The sequence below is a fragment of the Heterodontus francisci genome, chromosome 5 (assembly GCF_036365525.1).
Source record: "Heterodontus francisci isolate sHetFra1 chromosome 5, sHetFra1.hap1, whole genome shotgun sequence".
NCBI classification, from domain to species: domain Eukaryota; kingdom Metazoa; phylum Chordata; class Chondrichthyes; order Heterodontiformes; family Heterodontidae; genus Heterodontus; species Heterodontus francisci.
This window is the reverse complement of record NC_090375.1, coordinates 55,801,995-55,823,536: the sequence shown is the minus strand read 5'-3', so window position 1 is coordinate 55,823,536 and position 21,542 is coordinate 55,801,995.

The window sequence follows — 21,542 nt, the reverse complement described above, 5'->3', positions numbered from 1 at the left end:
ATTTTTCCACATTATATTCCATCTGCCATGTTCTTGCCCATTCATATAGCCTTGTGCCTTGTATATGGCAGACAGGCTTTGGGGAGTCAGGAGGTGAGTTACTCACTCCAGAATTCACAGCCTCTGACCTGCTGTTGTAGCCACAGTTCTTATATGGCTGCTCCAGTTCAGTTTCTGGTCAATGGTAAGCCCCCAGGATGTTGATAGTGGGGGATTCAGCGATGGTAATGCCTTTGAACATCAAAGGGAAATGGTTAGATTCTCTTTTGTTGAAGTTGATGTCATGAAGACCCCCACCTGCCAAGAATGAGGTATATTAATCTCATCACATGAACATTAATTTTAAACTGTTGCTGGAGTAAAGAGATGACTTGTTTAAAGAGATCAGCAGTGGCTGGAAAGCATTTGCATATTACAGACAGTGCTTGGAGAGACAATGGGAACTGCTCACTGATTCAATTAACAGAGATTGGTCTGGGCAATGGTGATCCACATCTTTTTGGTGTAAGAGACAGCACTAACCCCCCACTGAACTTGGAACAAGAGCCTATCTCCTGTCTGGCTCCCACTCTCCCACTAACTTCCAGATCCACTGAAGTCACTTAAACCTGAAGAGAGAAAAGATTCCTGCATTGAAACAGGTTTTAAAGCATGCACTGGGCCCCAACGAAACAGCAAGACTTACCGGTATCCAAAGACTCGACATCGAACTCAAAGGACCATAAATAGAAACCCAGTTTTGGCTCAAACCTTTCCCTTTTATGCTTTCTGCTTTTTCTGTCTGTATCTGCGTGTGTGTTTATCTCATATGTATGTTAGCGTGGTTGTGTTGTATATTCGTAGTCATTAACCGATTTAGAGTTTAAGATTAATGAACTTCCACCTTTCTTGTTTAAATCTAAGAAAACCTGTATGATTGATTTCTTTGCCTTACAATTGGAAAGCAGTGAACAAGGATTCACTGAGGGGCATTAAAAACATGGTGTTTTTGAAATTAAATCCTGTTACAGTTAAACCAGGCAAAGGCTGAGAGGGAACCCCTAGACTCCTTTCTCACCTGGTCCTAACGATGGTCATTGTCTGGCACTTGTGTGGTGCAAATGTTACTTGCCACTTATCAGCCCAAGCCTGAATGTTGACCGGTTCTTGGTGCATATGGACACAGACTGCTTCAGTATCTGAGGTACTAAACATTGTGCATTCATCAGCGAACATCCCCACCTCTGACCTTATGATGGGATTTGAACTTACGTGGTCTAGATTACTAGTCCAGTAACATAATTACTATAACTTAGACTTTGAAAGCCTCAAGTTTGCAGGAAAAAGTGAAGACTGAAGGGTGTAAAATGTTCCAAATTTTCAAAATCCTGGGAGTAAGTTAAGATGGGAGACTGTGCAACCAGTCATGATTTTAACACAATAGGAATCCAGGAAGGGCAGAAGAATGTGTGAGATGGTATATGTATTGCTGAGAAGGCACAGTACATGAAAGTTAATGGAAGGAATGATTATTGTATCAATAAAAACAGAGGAAAACACTGTGACAATGAGAGGTTGGAGACAAATCTCTGTGCCGTTCAAAGATGGTTCAATGCAAGGCAGTCTGCTATGTGGATTGTCTTCATTCATTGGACCTTCAGTGAATCCCTGATCTCTTTTGAAGCAAGCTTCTCTTCAGTTCCAGTTAACACACAGGAAGCCTGGATAATCCGAGAGAAGATGTCAAAAAGCAAATTCTCCATTCGGTTGTGCTATCTTTCTTACACCATCTCCATTCTGTGATTTATATCCCTCGACAAGGTAGCATGTGGTTTAGGAATGTAACTCTATGGTTGAATCCTGGAATTGGCCAGGAATAGCAAGGGTGGGGAATTACAGAGCAATTTCTGATGCAAGCACAACATTTCCAGGTAATTGAGTCTGCTTTTAACCAGAACTGACTGCATTCTGTTTTTATCTAACGTATATGCGGAATAAGAACTACAACTTGAATAAAGGACGGATGATAACAGAAGAAACCGCAAGCTTTAAGCAACTCCAGTTAAAAATACTACTGGAGGCTTTCAGACTGACCTGGAACTGTCTCAGGTATATATTTTTTTGCATAGTAGATAGCTGGCTTTGAGTTACAAGCTGGTAATTTGTTTTGAGCAGTTCCCAAGCCATCGTAAAGTTCGAGACTGCGACCAAGGGAGTGGTTTTACCAATGTCAGCAGAATCCAGAGATTGAATTACAGCCTACAAGCCCCTGCCAGACACTTGTTATTCTTTATAATGTATTGTTCCATAAAACTGTAACATTTTCACGAAGAGAGAAAAAAAACTGGCCAGTGGAGAGTTTCAGGAAGGCTGCATGTTAAAAAATAAATTCAGGAGAATTTGCCTGGAGGGGTTAGGGGTAGCTATAAATTTTTATAAAATTAGCCCAAAGACATTTGAGTGAGCAGCGGATTGACTGTTTTGGCTCTCTGATGATGGAGAAGGAATGCTCAGATTGCAAATTGTCCAATAGACCTGGAAGGTTAATGAATTACATGTGATAGGTACTGCCTCTAGACCAGAAATTCATAATGCAGTACAATTTCGACATCCAGGGGTCAACGTCACAAGGTGCCTTAACCTTGAGGCCGACTGTGATGACAGCAGAATGAAAAAGGCACTCATCTGCACATCACACAATTTCATATAGCTCCACATACCAAGCCCACTCATCCCATTTTATATTGAGAACAATGGCTAATTGGGAGTGAGTTACAATCTGGGATCTAATTGAGATGTTCAGATGGCTCATATATAGAATAATAGATACACAACAGTGAGTTTCAGGCTGGAATCTAAACAGGCATTCAGCTAATTTATGTATAGAATAATAAATACTTACATACGAACACACGAATGCACGAATTAGGAGCAGAATTAGGCCACTCGGCTCCTTGAGCCTGCTCCGCCATTCAGCAAAATCATGGCACTTTCCCATGCAATCGCAGGAGGTGTAATACCTGCCCTTTTACCTCCTCTCTCCTCACCATCCAAGGCCCCAAACACTCCTTCCAGGTTAAGCAGCGATTTATTTGTACTTCTTTCAATTTTGTATATTGTATTTGCTGCTCACAATGTGGTATCTTCTACATTGGGAATTCCAAACGTAGATTGGGTGACCACTTTACAAAAGGCCTCCGTTCAGTCCACAAGCATGCTTCTGGTTGCTTGCCATTTCAATTCAGCACCTGCTCTCACGCTCACATTTCTGTCCTTGGTCTGCTGCAGTGTTCCAGCGAGCATCAATGCAAGCTTGAAGAACAGCACCTCATTTTCCGATTAGGCACTCTACAGCCAGCCGGACTCAACATTGAGTTCAATAATTTCAGAGCATGACTGTCCTTTTTTTACTATTATTTTGCAAACATGGGTTCCATGGGAAATGCATCTTTGAGAGAATGACACCTAACCTCCTACCTCTTGCATATTTCTGATATGTAGATGGTACGTTTGCTACATTTGAATCCACAGCTGCATGCAATCATTTCCGTACACGTCTTCATGGACTTCATCCTGCGCTCAAATTCACCTTTGAAATGCAGCAGTCAAATGAGCTCCCTTTCCTTGACATACTAGTTAAGAAATCTGCTAAGGGGTTCTCTACCACAGTCTACTGCAAACCTACCTTCACTGGTGAATACACATGTTGGGAGTCTTACAGTTCCATGCGCTGAGATTGGCCTTATCGGCAACCTCCAATATAGGGCCCGAGCCATTTACTCACCATGCAAGGTTGATGCTGAAATAGGGCGAATCAAAGACATCCTGCATGACAATGGCTGCCCTGATCAGATCGTTTCTCGCTGGATGTCGCGTAAACTTATGAACAGGCCCAAGGCTGTCATTTTCGCCCTGAAAAGTGCGCAGTCTACCTCAAATTACCCTGGAAGGGTAAAGTATCCCAAAAATTTGAGCAACAGGTGAAGCTAGCTGTTTCACGCTGCTACTATGCAGTGGCAATACGTGCGGTGTTCGCCACTAACAGGATGCTGCCGTCAAGCCAAAAAGACATCCTGCCTATCACACAAATGTGTAATGTGATATATGAATTTCAATGCCAGTGTGATGCTAGATATATAGGCTGTATGTCCCAAAGACTGGCAGATCATATTAAACAACATGTCCCTTCCCCTGTTCGAAATGGGCAAGGTACAGGCCATACTCAAACAGCCCGTGCTTGCAAAACGCAAAACACAGTGTGCAACATTAGATGTGATTCCGCAATTGGACAACATTTGCTAAATAATCCTCAGTGTGCTAAGAATTATGCTGACAACTAATTTAAAATTGTCAATAGGGCTCACAGTTTGGCGCATTTGCACGTACTGGAAGCTACATATATTAATACACAGGACCCTGTTCTTTGCAGACAGAAAGAACATGTACAAACATTGCGCCTGTTTCAGCTAAACAAAATAAGTGACAGCCATTCACTAGTTCATTCCTCAGAGAATTTACCTTGACCAATCAGAACCAAACTGCCTGGTTTAAATTTCAAACAAAGCTTGGCGGTTAACTGTCAGTCACCGTAAACTGGTGTATTCTCCATGGCAACACCTCTACCAATCAGAGTTCACTTGTCAACCAATCAGCACTCTCTTCTCATCAGTATAAAGTTGTTGTTTTCCCTTACGTTGGTATTCTTGCAGATTGTCCTGATGAGTGCAAGATGAAAAGCTTCGACAACATGTCTCTATTTCCAGCAATACTCAAGTTCTGTGCTACCAAACGATTATATTATTATTTTATTTTATTTCATTTTTAGCCATGCGCCTGCCTTAAACTTTATTTTTCATGTTTGTGTTTTTGGACAGCGCTGTCTATTATTGTCATTAACACTCTCTCTGGGCTAATGCTTTGTCTGTCACCACACCACATCAGCACTCCCTTTGCCTTTGTCTCATGATATCTTTGTCATTTAATCTCTCCTGCCCTTTGCCCAATCACACACCTTCCCTTTTGTTCTCTTCGCCCTCACCCTGCTTCGCTTGCTTAAAACCTATTACATTTCTAACCTTTCCCGGTTCCGATGAAAGGTTACAGACCTGAAATATTAACTCTTTTTCTCTCTCCAGAGGTGCTGAGTATTTCCAGCATTTTCTGTTTTTATTTCAGATTTCCAGCATCCGCAGAATTTTGCTTTTAGTTTAGAATATTGCATCCAGTTTTGTGCTCCCTGTCTTACAAAGATCATCTTAGCCTTGGAGGACAGATTTGAGGTCACTAAATAACAATCAGGAGCATTAGTTGGATAACATTTTCCTGCTTCCTAACCCTGTCTGGGGTCAGCAAACTCAGTACAGACAGAGAAGTAGAACTTGGGACGTGGTTTGTAGGACTCAGCTCTACAATGAGCTGTTCAGGGAGCCAGGCTATAGCTTTAAGAGAGGCCAATTACTCTGCAATATTAAATCCAGCTGATTAATTGCTCTTTATGTTTTTTTAAAGTAGTGGCCTCCGTTTGTGCAATTCGATAAAGCCAGTCTCGCTATGAGCCTTGACCCTATTGTAAACTCCAATCAGAGCTGAGATAGTGGGAGAGATTGAAGTGAAAGGTCTCAGATAAACCTGTGATAAGGGAAGCGGGGTGGGGGACAGGTGGAGAGAATAAACAGAGTGAAAGGACAGCCCTGCTTTTAGAAGCCTGACAGGTAGGCCAGCTGATTATAATGTCATAAAGTAGCAGCTAGAGATTTTGTTTACGTAACCTGAGAGGAGCACAGAACACTTTCAAACACAAAGTGGGGAGGAAAATGAAGCATTTTTGTCTCCCAAGCTTTATAACTAGGTTTGCTTTTGTGTGCTTAATTAAGACTGTGTGCTCTCGGCCTTTCCTTGCTCTGCAATTTGATCTAATGAGTTGAAGCTACCTTATACTCTCTTCCTCACTGGGTCAGTTGTGCAACTTTCAGTGTTTCAGGAAGGTTCCATGTTCGACTCCTAATCTGTGCCACGTCAGCCAGGGATGGGAAACCAGAGCTTCTGTCATCATCCCTGGGCACGGGACAGCAGAAGTCATTCAGCATTCACTTCCCTGATCAGTATCCAATGACTCGTGCAGAGAAAGCATGGGAGTTGCCTGCAATGCCCTCATAGTTGAATAGACTGCCAGCACTCACAGGCTAAGGTCACACATGAAGGATGGCCACTTGGGTTGGGTGCCAGTGCCTGTGGAGCTGTGTCAAGAAAAAATAAGAACTTGCATTTATATAAAGTGTCGAAGAGTTTCACAGTTATGACTGCATTGTAAATTTGAGGCTGCCCTAACCTATTAAGAGCATTAGGCAGGTTGGCATTAACAACCATGCTGCATTCCCCAGATTATATGTAAGTAATACCACAGGAGATCTAATATGAAGCATACTATTCACTCTTGTCCATATACCCTATACATTATATAAAGAGTACTAACTGGCTGTTGCTGGATTTTTTGTAAAGGATGTTTCCTTATATCACCACTGAAATTAATCTAGGACACCATGGGATCTTTTGTCATTAATTTAATGTCCTTTGGTCCCCTCATCATGTGGCATTGCTTAAATGTAGATGCCAGTAATATTGAAGATTGATTCTTCAATAAACATTTGTTAAAGTACTGACATGTTATGTTCATAACACAAGTTCGACGTCAGTCAATTTCATTGAGTATAATCCAGTTGGCAGTATCAGCTAACACAGAAGCATGTCCATTAACATCACCCTTACATTATCTGGAGACCTCAATTGGATGATTTTTTTTTTGTAATTTAATGACAGCTAGTCAGTATTCTCCACATGGTGTAGTATATTCATAGCAGATCTCCCATGCTGTGGCTCCTGCATATTCAGGGTTCTAGAGCATGATTTAAATGTGAGCGGCTAACCTGTAATTGCAAACTGGTGAGGTCAATCAGAGGGCAATTGCAACTGTTGTAAACTTCATGACTGGGTTTATTTGTTTTTTTAAGATTACTTTGAATCTGTAAGAAGATGTGACATTTGGGGGGAAATTTTATCCTGGCGGCGAGGTCTCGATGTTGCGAGAAACCGACACCAAGATCCTCACGTCGCCTCTTTTCCGAAGGCCCGCCAGATTTAGTGCCAATCAGACACTGAAGTGGACAGCAGCGGGCCTTCCATAGGATCTAGGACCCTGTCACTGGAAGTCCCGCCCTTGAAGAGCTACCGGCAAATCAGAGGCCAGCAACTACAACACCACCATGGAGGCGGTGGTTGCTGCTGCTGAAGGTGACCAACCTGGAGGCCGAGGAGCATTGCTGGAGACAGGCCTCAGGAGGTCAAGCCTGGAGGGGTCTCGCCGGTTAGGGGACATGGGAGGGGTAAAGGTGGGGAGGCAGCAAGGGCAGGGGGGTGGCCCTCAGCGGACCTCCCCCTTCCCGAGGCTAGGTCCTTTGTTCAGGCACTGTGCCTTTTAATGAGGACCATCCACCCTACTCCCCGGAGCCAGGAAGGAGTCTGCATGGTTTTTCTTACCATGCTTCACATACAGAGCTGCTTGCTGCATGGGTAATTGCAGCTGCAGCGGGAAGGGGCTCATAATTAGAGGTTAATTACCTAGTTAAGGGCCTCAATTGGTGGCAGGGTGGGAAGGCCTGGTCACAGGCCTTCCTGTCCCGGACTAAATTTCATCAGAGGCGGGATGGTGGCAGGAACCCCCAGCCCCCACCCCCGCTGCCACCATCCAACCTGATTTTATGCTCTCTCCGCCTCCAAACCCACTGTGGGGGAGAGCATAAAATTCTACCTTTGGTGTATGACATCTGAAATACAGCATCTGAAGTGGACTTGAACTAGATAGAACACTTTTATATGTGATCTCCTGGGCACTGCATGAGTACGGTGGATGATCTGCTGTTTCATTTATGTTATACCATATAATACATGATGCATTATTCTTCTGTTAAATTGAAACTGTCCCTTAGCAGCTAAGCCTAACAGTAAGGGATTCAGGAAAAACTTCTTTACCCAGAGACTGTGAGGAGTGGTGGTGAGTCAGACAAGGTGGGGCGGTGGACAGCAGAGATCAGGAGGTAAATTGGACATCAGGAGCCTGATCGCAGGTTGGAGCTGATTGAGCAGGTTGGTCTTGCGGTGGTTTACGGGTTACCTTGGGAGGCCAGGATGGGGGAGGGGGCTGCAGGGGGAATCACTTTAGCTTCTCCTGGCCCACAAGCACTTACCAGTTCCATCCAGCCATTCTCATTTCCCTTCAGTGTCAGGTTTCCTGAGCCCTGGGAAACCGTTCTGGAGAGATTACATTTAAAGCTCAGAGATATTCAACTTAGAAAGAAGTAATTAACATCTCATAATAATTGCGGGAGTAGGTTACTCGCAAGCATCCAAACATACCTCTGTTAACCCTGGAAGTGGGCGCAGAGGAGCCAGGTTGCCAATGAATTCCAAAAATCAATTATTTTAACACCCCAGAAGGACAGCACAGAAGAAGGCCATTCAGCCCATCGTATCTTGCCAGTTCTTTGGCAGAGTTATCCAATTACTCCAGCTTCTTACCATATCCCCAGAGCCCTGTAAAATTTTCCCTTCCATTATTTATCCAATTCCCTTTTGGAAGTTACAACTGAATCTTCCACCACCCTTTCAGGCAGTGCATTCCAGATCACAACAACCCACTGCATATTTCTTTTCCTTATATTGCCCCAAAGGTGATTTGCCAATCACCTCGAATTTGGTTGCCGATCCTGTTACCACTGGAAACAATTTCTCTATCAAAACCCCTCATGATTTTCAACATGGATATGAGATCTTCTTTTCACCTACTCTTCCCTAAGGAGAAAAACACAATACTCCAGCAGAGGCCTAACCAGTGTTTTATAAAGGATTAGCATAACTTCCTTGCGTTTGTGCTCTGTGCCTTCATTTATAAAGCCAAGGATCCCATATGCTTTTTTAACAGCTTTCTCAACTTAGCATGTCACCATTAAAGATTTGTGTACATACACTCCCAAATCCTCTGTTCCTGCACCTCCTTAAAATGCTACCATATAGCTTGCATTGCTTCTCCTCATTCTGCCAACCAAAATGTATCACTTCATACTTCTCTGCTTTACATTTCATCTGATATAGTCTGCCCGTTTCACCATATTATGTCCTCCTAAAGTCTGTTAGTATCCTCCTCATTGATTTCAATGAAAAAGAGGAATGAAAGCATTACCAGCTCAAGAATTTTAATATATTACAAGGCAATGTCTCATGGCAGTGCAGATGGAAAGCAAAGTTCGAGATGAAGCTCAGTGGCAGCACTCTTGCCTTTGCATCAGAAGGTTGCTTAGATCAAGTTCAACTTCAGAGACTTGAGCATAAAATGCAGGCTTACAGTTTTGTACAGTACGGAGAGAGAGTGCTGCACTGTTGGAGGTCAGTGAGATCAGAAAGTGTCGCAGGCCTAAGACGTTTACTCTGTTTCTCTCTACACAGATGCCGCCAAAACCTGTTGAGTATTTCCGGCACTTTCTGTTCTCATCCCTGAAAACAGATTGTTGGGTCGTTGCTGTTATCATTTATCTCATTGTGGTACCTTGATGTGTGTGGCTGTAAAGTGCTTTGGCATGTGCTGAGGCCATGAAAGGCAATATATAAGTGTAAGTATTTCTCTCAAACGTTGAACTGAAGAATGAGATGGTGAGAATCTTTAAAGCAGTGCAAGACAGAACATTCTACTAAAAGTTAGTGTACATTAAAAAATGAATAATTCGGAGAACTTTGGTAATTGAGTAACATTTTGTTTAGTCACTATACAACACATGGTGAACTTAACAGGACAAATGACATATTCAATACACCAACGCTATCTCCCCCACAACAGGTAAAGGTTTCTGATGAGGATATTAGTAGGTTACCTGCACAATGCACAAACCTAGCATTTGGCTGACCTTGCATCAATAATACAACAGAAGTGAGCCATTGAGAAACTTCCAAGACTGTTATTGATACTCTAGAAAGGAAACTTCATCTTCAATGTACTGTGGAGTCAGCAGCTGCAATGGTAACAAGTTTTATGTTCTGTTGACAAGCCGGGGCAAAATATCATGGAAGCAATAGTGGAAATCAAAATATTAATTCCTAGCAGAATAAAGAGAAGAAAAAGAATTTAGAGTTTTTTGTAAACCTCCAAAAACCTTAAAGTCTTTTCTTTACTATATTAAACAGCCAGCAGCTGCAGTGGTAGCATGATAGTTACTTTTTAAAAAAACAGTTTAATAGAATTAGAATTTCTAGAAATGTGTAAATTATTAAATATTAATAAAACAAAGAGGAGCAGGTTCTTTTTAAAATAGTTTCAAATTTGTTGCAGTGAGGAGGAAAGAGCCTCAGGTCTTGCTGATTGAGCTAATAGACTTAAAGAATAGGAGCTGCACCACCACCTATCATAAGATCATAAAATTATAGAATTATAGATGCATGGAAGAATAGAAACTTAAAATGGTAGAATCAGAAACATGGGGAGCTAAATTCGATAGCCCCTGAGAAAGGCATGGGGATAGCAACACACAATTAACCCTCACCCATGGATTGCAAAGCAGACAGCACGCCAATTTCGTGCTTCCTGCTTATTGGAATGATTTCACTGTCCAACTAGCACTAACTGCATGATTGATTGGCTGGACTCATCCGCAAGGGGCCAAAATCGAGAGTGGCAAGCACCACAAAGACAAGGCTGTAGCATTTGCATCCATCTTCAGCCAGAGGTGCTATGTGGATGATCCATCACGGCCTCCTCCTGAGGTCCCCAACAGCATAAATTCCAGTTTTCAGCCAATTCAATTCACTCCGTGTGATATAAAGAAACGGCTGAAGGCACTGGATACTGCAAAGGCTGTGGACCCTGACAACATTCTGGCAATAGTACTGAAGACCTGTGCTCCAGAATTAGCTGTGCCCCTAGCAAAGCTGCTCCAGTACAGCTACAACAATGGCATCTACCCGGCAATGTAAAAAATTGCCCAGGTATGTCCTGTGCGCAAAAAGTTCATTCTAGAGAAGGACGATGTAGATGTAGAGATCAGGGAGAGGGTTTGTGAAGGACTTGAACATATTAGCATTGAAAGTGAGGAAATATTAGCTGTTTTAGTGGGCTTAAAAGTGGATAAACCCTCAGGTCCAGATGAGATGTATCCCAGGCTATGATGTGAGGCAAGGAAGGAGATAGCAGGGGCTTTGACACAAATATTCAAATCCTCTCTGGCCACAGGAGAGGTACCAGAGGACTGGAGGACAGCGAATGTGGTACCATTATTCATGAAGGGTAGTAGGGATAAACCAGGTAATTACAGGGCGGTGAGTCTAACATCAGTGGTTGGGAAAATATTGGAAATAATTCTGAGGGACAGGATTAATCTCCATTTAGAGAGGCAGGGATTAATCAGGGATAGTCAGCATGGCTTTGTCAGGGGGAGATCGTGTCTAACTAACTTTATTGAATTTTTCGAGGAGGTGATTAGATGTGTCGATGGAGGTAAAGCAGTAGATGTAGTATACATGGATTTCAGTAAGGCTTTTGATAAGGTCCCGCATGGGAGATTGGTTAAGAAGGTAAGAGCCCATGGGGTCCAGGGCAATTTGGCAAATTGGATCTGAAATTGCCTTGGTGGTAGGAAGCAGAGGGTAATGGTCAAGGGCTGTTTTTGCGATTGGAATCCTGTGACCAGTGGTGTACCACAGGGATCGGTGCTGGGACTTTTGCTGTTTGTAATGTACATTAATGATTTAGATGTGAATATAGGAGGTATGATAAGTAAGTTCACAGATGACACGAAAATTGGTGGTATTGTAAATAATGAGGAGGAAAGTCTTAGATTACAGGGAGATATAGATGGGCTGGTAAGATGGGTGGAGCAGTGGCAAATGGAATTTAATCCTGAAAAGTGTGAGGTGATGCATTTTGGGAGGACTAACAAGGTAAGGGAATATACAATGGATGGTAGGACCCTAGGAAGCACAGAAGGTCAGAGGGACCTTGGTGTACTTATCCATAGATCACTGAAGGCAACAGCACAGGTTGATAAGGTGGTCAGGAAGGCATATGGGATACTTGCCTTTATTAGCCGAGGCACAGAATATAAGAGTAGGGAGGTTATGATGGAGCTATATAAAACACTAGTTAGGCCACAGGTGGAGTACTGTGTACAGTTCTGGTCACCACACTATAGGAATGATGTGATTGCACTGGAGAGGGTGCAGAGGAGATTCACCAGGATGCTGCCTGGGCTGAAGCATTTCAGCTATGAAGAGAGACTGAAAAGGCTAGGGGTTGCTTTCCTTGGAGCAGAGAAGGCTGAGGGGGGGATATGATTGAGGTGTACAAGATTATGAGGGGCATTGATAGGTTAGATAGGAAGAAACTTTTTCTCTGAGTGGAGGGGTCAAGAACCAGGGGGCATAGATTTAGGGTAAGGGGCAGGAGGTTTAGGTGGGATTTGAGGAAAGATTTTTTCACCCAGAGGGTGGTTGGAATCTGGAATGCAATGCCTGAAGAGGTGGTGGAGGCAGAAACCCTCACAACATTTAAAAAGTATTTGGATGAGCACTTGAAACGCCATAGCATACAAGATAACGGGCCAAGTGCAGGAATATGGGATTAGAATAGTTGGGTGCTAGATGGCCGGCACAGACACGATGGGCCGAAGGGCCTGTTTCTGTGCTGTATAACTCTATGACTCTCTGACTCTAAATCCAACCCGACCAATTACCGCCCTATCAGATTACTCTCGATCATCAGCAAAGTGATGGAAGAGGTCGTGAACGTGCTATTAAGCGGCACTTGCTCAGCAATGACCTGCTCAGTGACGCTCAGTTTGGGTTCCGCCAGGGCAATTCAGCTCCTGACCTCATTACAACCTTAGTCCAAACATGGACAGAAGAGCTGAACTCCAGAGGTGAGGTGAGAGCGGCTGCCCTTGACATCAGGACAGCATTTGACGGAGTATGGCATCAAGGAGACCTAGCAAAATTGAAGTCAGTGGGAATTGGAGGAAAACGCTCTGTTGGTTGGAGCCATAGCCAGCAGAAAGGAAAATGGTTGTGGTTGTTGCAGGTCAATCATCTCAGTCCCAGGCCATGACTGCAGGGGTTCCTCAGGGTAATGTCCTAGGCACAACCATCTTCAGCTGCTTCATCAATGACCTTCCTTCGATCATAAGGTCAGAGGTGGGGATGTTCGCTGATGATTGCACAATGTTCAGCACCATTCACAACTCCTCAAATACTGAAGCAGTCCGTGTAGAAATGCAGCAAGACCTGGACAATATCCAGGCTTGGGCTGATGTGGCAAGTGACATTCGCGCCACATAAGTGCCAAGCAATGACCATCTCAAAGAAAAGAGAATCTAACCATCTCCCCTTGATGTTCAATGGCATTACCATTGCTGAAACCCCACTATCAACATCCTGGGGGTTACCATTGACCAGAAATTGAACTGTACCATAAATACTGTGACTACAAAGGAGGTCAGAGGCTGGGAATTCTGTGGCGAGTAACTCACCTCCTATCTCCCCAAAGCCTGTCCACTATCTACAATGCATAAGTCAGGAGTGTGATGGAATACAGTCCACTTGCCTGGATGGGTGCAGCTACAACAACACTCAAGAGCTTAAGAGCATCCAGGATAAAGCAGCCCGCTTGATTGGCACCTCATCCACCACCTTCAACAGTCACTCCCTTCACCACTGACACACAGTGGCAGCAGTGTGTGCCATCTACAATATGCACTGCAGCAACTCACCAAGGCTCCTTCGACAGCATCTTCCAAACCATAACCTCCACCTAGAAGGACAAGGGCAGCAGATGCATGGGAACACTACCACCTGCAAATACCCCTCCATGCCACACGCCATCCTGACTTGGAACTATATTGTCACTGTCACTGGATCAAAATCCTGGAACTCCCTTCCTAACAGCACTGTTGGTGTACCTACAAAGAACAAAGAACAGTACAGCACAGGAACAGGCCATTCGGCCCTCCAAGCCTGCGCCGATCTTGATGCCTGCCGAAACTAACACCTTCTGCACTTCCGGGGACCATATCCCTCTATTCCCTTCCTATTCATATATTTGTCAAGATGTCTCTTAAACGTCGCTATCGTATCTGCTTCCACCACCTCCTCTGGCAGCAAGTTCCAGGCACTCACCACCTTTTGTGTAAAAACCTGCCTCACACATCCCCTCTAAACTTTGCCCCTTGCACCTTAAACCTATGTCCCCTAGTAACTGACTCCTCCACCCTGGGAAAAAGCTTCTGACTATCCACTCTGTCCATGCCGCTCGTAACTTTGTAAACCTCTATCATGTCGCCCCTCCACCTCTGTCATTCCAGTGAAAACAATTCGAGTTTTTCCAACCTCTCCTCATAGCTAATGCCCTCCAGACCAGGCAACATCCTGGTAAACCTCCTCTGTACCCTCTCCAAAGCCTCCACGTCCTTCTGGTAGTGTGGCAACCAGAATTGCACGCAATATTCTAAGTGTGGCCTAACTAAGGTTCTGTGCAGCTGCAACATGACTTGCCAATTTTTATACTCTATGCCCCGACCGATGAAGGCAAGCATGCCGAATGCCTTCTTGACGACCTTATCCACCTGCGTTGCCACTTTCAGTGACCTGTGGACCTGTACGCCCAGATCTCTCTGCCTGTCAATACCCCTAAGGGTTCTGCCATTTACTCTACACCTCCCACCTGCATTAGACCTTCCAAAATGCATTACCTCACATTTGTCCGGATTAAACTCCATCTGCCATTTCTCCGCCCAAGTCTCCAACCAATCTATATCCTGCTGTATCCTCTGACAATCCTCATCATTATCCGCAACTCCACCAACCTTTGTGTCGTTCGCAAACTTACTAATTAGACCAGCTACATTTTCCTCCAAATCATTTATATACACCCCAAGGACTGGAGCTGTTCAAGAAGGCAGCTCGACAGCACCTTCTAAAGGGCAACTAGGGATGGGCAATTAATGTTGGCCTAGCCAGCGATGCCCACATCCCATGAACGAGAAAAAAAGCTAGCCTGCACTGCTTAAAGCTGTGGCTGGAGCAGATGCTGGCAATCGTGCAGGAAGTGAATCAGATCTGGGAAACATTCAAGAATGGCACAACATGGGAGAGAGCAGGGCTCCGAGGTTCTTCGAGGTCTTGGTGGAGAAAATGGAAAGGAAGAGAGGTGTCCTGCATCTTACAGGGGACCAGGAGGCCCTCAAGACAAAAGGCAGTGGGAGCAGATAGCCATGGAGGTCAACAGCAAGAGTCATGCCCCGAGGAATTGAATGCAGTGCTGGAAGAAGTTCAGTGGCCTCACACAAGTGGTCACGGTCAGTGAATCGTCAAATGTCATATCCTACCAAATGCATTACTACCCTCAAACACTGCTCAATTCACCACACCCCAAAACTCACCGCCCAATAATCTTTGTCAATCAGGACTCATATTTGACATTCATACACTCCTAAGCACCCTTGCACACTAAGCGCTGCTGCAAGCCTCACATCCACATCTCAGCTTGCTCACACTGCCAGCTATTTAACCGTGACTGTCACATTACCCAAACAGATTGTACAACATTCACTGACACATCGGCAGGACAAAGCCAAAGGCAGCAGGAACTAACTGGAGGGAGACTGCTGTGTCTGAATATCCTTAACACCCATGGAGGAGATGGTGCTGGCTCTTTTTGGGATGACCATTGCTGAGGCCATGGCCAGTGGCGGGACTGAAACCATCGAAGATGGCAGTATCCTCATACTGAATCCTTCCACCTCACACTCATCCCACACTCTCTTCTGATTTACAAGCCGCAGATGGTGTAAGCATGCAGCTTTTACTTTCCCTCCCTTCCCGCACCACAACCTTACCCTTGTGCGTTTCTCTTTTCAGATACCCAAGAAGTGTCACCTGGCTAGGTAGTGGAGGAACTGCAAGAAGACAATGATGATGTAAGTGTGCCATGACTTGATTTCACACAGATACTGACACTGAGCTTAATTTAGAGGATAGCATAGAGGCGGGATCTGCGTGTGGTGAGATACGGACCCAAGAGGGCTACAGCCAGGGCAAGGGTGGCGTAGGTGCCAGCTCGCTGGAGGGCAAGGTGCACACAAGTTCTGATGCAGAGGAATCAGAGGAGAACTTTGCTGAGGCAGCCGACAGAATAACTCTAATGGGTATGCCAGAAAGGCCACTGTCAATGTTAGGGAGCATGGATGAGTCCAGCACCAACTTGACACAGGGCTTTGCACAGAGCTTGAAGCCCATCCTTTCCAGCATGGAAGTGATGGCAACTCTAGTGGAAGCTCAGACGACTATCATGCTAGCTCAGACTGCTACCATCATGGCAGTGGATTATAATGTGCAAAACAGTTTGCAGGCTGTTAGAGAAGTCCAGCAATTTGTCCTCCAACAGATTACTAGGATTGCTGAGACGCCATCCCAGGGGAGCGGTAGTGGCTTCTCTCAGGATGACAACATTCTTCCTCCCACTCCTGCCACTCTGCCAGTGTCTTTCTACTGCCTGTCAGCCAACCTGCCCAGACTGCTGCTGAACATGCCGCAATGGTATAATCCGCAGACAGGCCTTCGAGGCCCAGAACTGCTTGAGGTCATATTCTAAGATCAGCTGCTGTCTCCTCCATTGAAAGTCAGTAGTGAGTGAGGGACGATAAGATGCCAGACTGTTGGCTAACAGGGAATTGGTATTGTAGTATCACATAGGTGAATTCTTCATGGACAGCCTGGCCAAAAAGGGGCTGATTAGGTCGCCTCCTCCTTTCCTCTTCCTCCTCCTCATGCTTCTGCTCCTTATCTGGTTTGCATCTAGCTGGTGGCAAGGGCTGTGTTGTTAGGTTGGCAAGGTTGCGCAGTGTGCAGCAGACCACGACAAATCTTGATACAAGCTCCGGTGGTTCTGCAGGGCTCCTCCAGAGCAGTGCAGACAGTGGAAGCATTGTTTCAGCCTACCAATGGTTTGCATTGGAGGCAGTTCAAAGAAAGTTCATGAGGCTGTTTCCTGGGATGATGGGTGTGTCTTATGAGGAATGGTTGAGCAGGTTGGGCCTATTACTCATTGGAGTTTAGAAGAATGAGAGGTGATCTTATTGAAACATATAAGATTCTGAAGAGGCTTAATAGGGTCGGTGCTGAGAGGATGTTTCCCCTCGTGGGGGAATATAGAACTGGGGGACACAGTTTCAAAATAAGGAGTCTGCCATTTAAGAAGGAAATGAGGAGGAATTTCTTCTGTCAGAGGGTCATTAATCTTTGGAATTCTCTACCTCAGAGATCAATGGAGGCTGGGTCATTGAATATATTCAAAGCTGAGTTATACAGACTTTTGATCTACAAGGGAGTCAAGGGTTATGGGGGCAGGCAGGATAGTGGAGTTAAGGCCACAATCATTCAGCCATTATATTACTGAATAGTGGAGCAGGCTCCAGGGGCCGAATAGCATACTCCTGCTCCTATTTCCTTTGTTCTTATGTTCTTGCGTGACAGCATGGCTTTTATTGTATTAGGCTGCACATATATGCATGGAGTGCACACTGGAGTCATCAGCCATGCAGTCATGAATAACCCTCATCACCCAGTAGCCATACTTTGGTTTGCCATGTTGGTACAGCAGAATCAAGGCATCCTGACTGCTGCCAGGGTACCTGGCATTGATCTGCATGATTTTCTGCCTATGGTCACACACCAGCTGGACACTGACAGAGCAGAATCCCTTACAGTTCTGGTAGAGGATAGAGCTGTCATGTGGATTGGATGGGTTCTCGGGTTTGCCCTCCCCGCCCTGATGAAATTCACTGGGAAGATCACATCCATCATCCTGTCACGGCTATTCCGGGTTCCAGACCCGGAATTCATCCTGACATTGGGATCGCGACCCACCCAGGAAAATTCAGTCCACAAAAGTCAATTTTGACCAGCAGCACCCCAGCAAAGAGTTATGCAACTGATGTTTTTCTAAAATACCACAGAAACTAACCTTCAAAAGTGCCTTGGGACGTGCTAAGGTTAAGAAAGGTGCTTTATAAATACAAGTTCTATTTATCTAAATTTTTCTTACTACAACAACGTTATAAAACAAAATATGACACTAAGTCATATAAGATGTTAGGTCAGATGACCAAAAGCTTGGTCAAGGAGGTAGATTTTAAGGAGTGTCTTAAAGGAGGAAAGTAAGGTAGAGAGACAGAGAGATTTAGGGAGGGAATTACAGAGCTCAGGGCCTAGATAGCTGAAGGAATGACCACCAATGGTGAAGCTATTAAAATCAGGAATGTTCAGGAGATTAGAATTAGAGGAATGCATGTATCTTGGAGGGTTGTAGGACTGGAGGAGATTATAGAGGTAGGGAGGGGTGAGACCATGGAAGGATTTGAGAATGAGGATGAGAATTTTAAAATTGGGGCATTGTTTAAACAAGAGCCTGTGTGGGTCAGCGAGCATAGGGGTGATGGGTTAATGGGTCTTGGTGTGAGTTAGGATATGGACAGTGGGACCTCAAATTTACAGGGGTAGAATGTGGGAAACCAGCCAGGTGTAGGTTAGAATAGTCAAATCTTGAGGTTAAAAAAAGGTATGGTTGAGGATTTCAGCAGCAGATAAGCTGACACAGGGATGGAGTCAGGCAATGTTACAAGGGTGAAAATAGGTCGTCTTTAATGATGGCGCAGATATGTGGTTGGAAGCTCATCTCGAGGTCAAGTTTGTTGCGAACAGTCTGGTTCAGCCTCAAATTGTTGCCAGGTAGAGGGATGGAGTTGGTAACTAGGGAGCAGAATTTGGAACGGAGACCAAAGTCAATGGCATCAGTCTTCCCAATATTTAATTGGAGAAAATTTCTGCTCATCCAGTACAGGATGTCAGACAAGCAGTCTGACTATGTAGAGACAGTGGTGGGGTTCAGAGAGGTGGTGATGAGGTAGAACTGGGTGTCGTCAGCGTACAGGTGGAAACTGATGTGCTTTGGATAAGGTGCAGTATGTGGATAAGAAATAGGAGGGAGCCAAGGATAGATCCCTGGGGGACACCGGAGGTAACTGCAGGAATGGGAAGAGAAGCCATTGATGATGATTCTCTGGCTGCAATTACATAGATAAGAATGGAACCAGGCAGGTGCAGTTCTAGCCAGCTGGGTGACAATGGAGACACATTAGAGGAGGATGGTGTGATAACCATGTCAAAGGCTGCAAACAGATTGAGAAAGATGAGGATGGATGGTTTGCTTTTGCCGCAGCCATACAGGATGCCATTTGTGACGTTGATAAGAGCTGTTTCGATAAAATGGCAGTGATAGAAATCTGATTGGAGGGGTTCAAAAGTGCTGTTTGGAAAGGTGGGCACAAGTTTGGAAGGCAACAACACATTCAAGGGCTTTACAGAGGAAAGGGTGGTTGGAGATAGGGTGGTATTTTGTAAAGGTGGAGATGTCAAGGGTGGGTTTCTTTGAGGAGAGGGGTAATGATGGCAGATTTGAAGGAGAGGGGGACAGTACCTGAGTAGAGAGAACCATTAACAATGTCAGCTGACATGGGAGTCAGGAAGGGAAGTTGGGTGGTCAGCAGTTTAGTGGGAATAGGGTCAAGAGAGCAGGAGATGGTTCTCATGGACAAGATGAGAAATGAGAAAAACAAGGGAAAGATATAAGCTTAGGGCTAGGAAACTTAGAAAAAGTTTGGCTTGGTGGGCTAGGGGAAGAGAGGGTAATGGCAAAGGCAGCTGATAGGATGGTCACAATCTTGGTGACAAAGAAATCCATGAGCTCCTTACTGTTGTTGTTGGAGGTGAGGGTGGAGGAGACAGGGGAGAGGAGTTTAAGAGACAGTTTGCAGTAGAAACAGAAGCCGGGGTTTATCTTTGCATTCCAACATGATCCTAGAATAGTTATAACTGATGAGAGCAGGACCCAATAGTGCTTTATGTGGTCCAGGCAGATCTGGCAGTGAATGGCTAAACCGGTTGTCCACTGTTCAATTCTGCATCCCGTGGACTTAAGAGAGTGGAGATGATGGCTGTATCATACTTGGAGGACTGGCTAGGGTGAGACAGAGTAATGTTTCAATGGGATGAGGGCATCAAAGGTCGGGGTGAGAGTGTGGTTGAGCAGATTGGTAGCTGCGAAAATGTCATGGTGAATGGACAGCCAAAGGTTAGACAGTTGGAATTATGAGAGTGCACTTGTGAGTGAATTGGGGAGAGTTTCTTCCAGGGCGGATACAGAAGGAAATAGGATTTGAAGGGAGAAGCAAGATGTGGGTGGAGAGCGATACTAGGAAGTGATCAGAGATGGCCTCATCTGTGATTGATACTATGAGAGTAGCAAAGCTACATGAGATGGCAAGGTCAAGGGTGTGACCATGAGTACAGGTTGAAGAGTTTACATGGGGGGAGAACTCAAGGAAGGGTAAGAGGGCAATGAACACTGGGAAGAGAGAACATGTTGAGTTGAGATGGTACTTGAAATCACCTAGGATGAGAAGTTGCTCCATGCAGTGGCTGAGGGATGAAGGGAGTGAAGATACCTCTGTGGGGAAATTGTCATGGCACTTGGGCGGGTGATGGAGAACCAGGATTTTAAATGAGAGGTGAGAAGTGAGAGGGGTGGAACAAGGTGAGATTCTCACAGGAGGAGGAAGTGACAGAGAAGGGGAAAGACTAAGTTGTGATTTGGTGATAAGAGCCACACCGCCACTGTAGTGGTTTGGATGGGGAAAGTGGTGGCAGGTACAGTCAGGAGGAGAGGCTTCAGTTAGGGCGAAGGTGTCATCACCCCTCAGCCAGGCTTCAGTCAAGGCCACAATGTTGATGCAAATCATCCACAATAAGCTCATGAATTGCAAGGGCTTTGTTCACGAGTATATGGGCATTCTGGAGGGAGATGCGGAGAGGGGCAGTGATAGCTGGATCACTGGCAGAGTGCATTGGATCTGCACTGGACGGGGTGAATTCAACAGGGAGGAGGTTGACAACATCAGCCTCCAGCCAGGGCACTAGGTGGGAAGGTTGGTGAGAGAGTAGGATGGGGCAGTTGGGGTTGGTGCTCGCAAGGAGGCAGCAATGAGTGCCTTGAATGAGTCCTTTGGAGAATTCCAAGAGAAGCACCAAGTAAGGTGCAGGCTTATCCAAGAGGGAGTCAAGTTTAGGATGGCAACAGGAGAGTAGGAAGGTTGAGGAGTGCTGAAGGGTTGGGGTAGGGAGAAATGAATGGAGGTGTAATGCCAGGACAGAAGAATCTAGGAGGGACAGAGAGAAAAGAAGCAAATGATGGAAAAAAGTAAAGTGGAAATGAAAATGATGGGAAAATGATGGGCTTAGTTTCAGAGTGGCAGCCAAAGTGGGCATGTGAATGGACACGGGGAAAACTCAAGTTACAAAGGCCTGGTTACATAGCATTAATTAGGATGCATATATCCAAGAAGTGAACAGGGAATAGAGAAGAGACAATGGGAGAGTGTGCAGAGTTAAAGTCAGAAGTCCCTTAATGGGTTAAAGTTGAC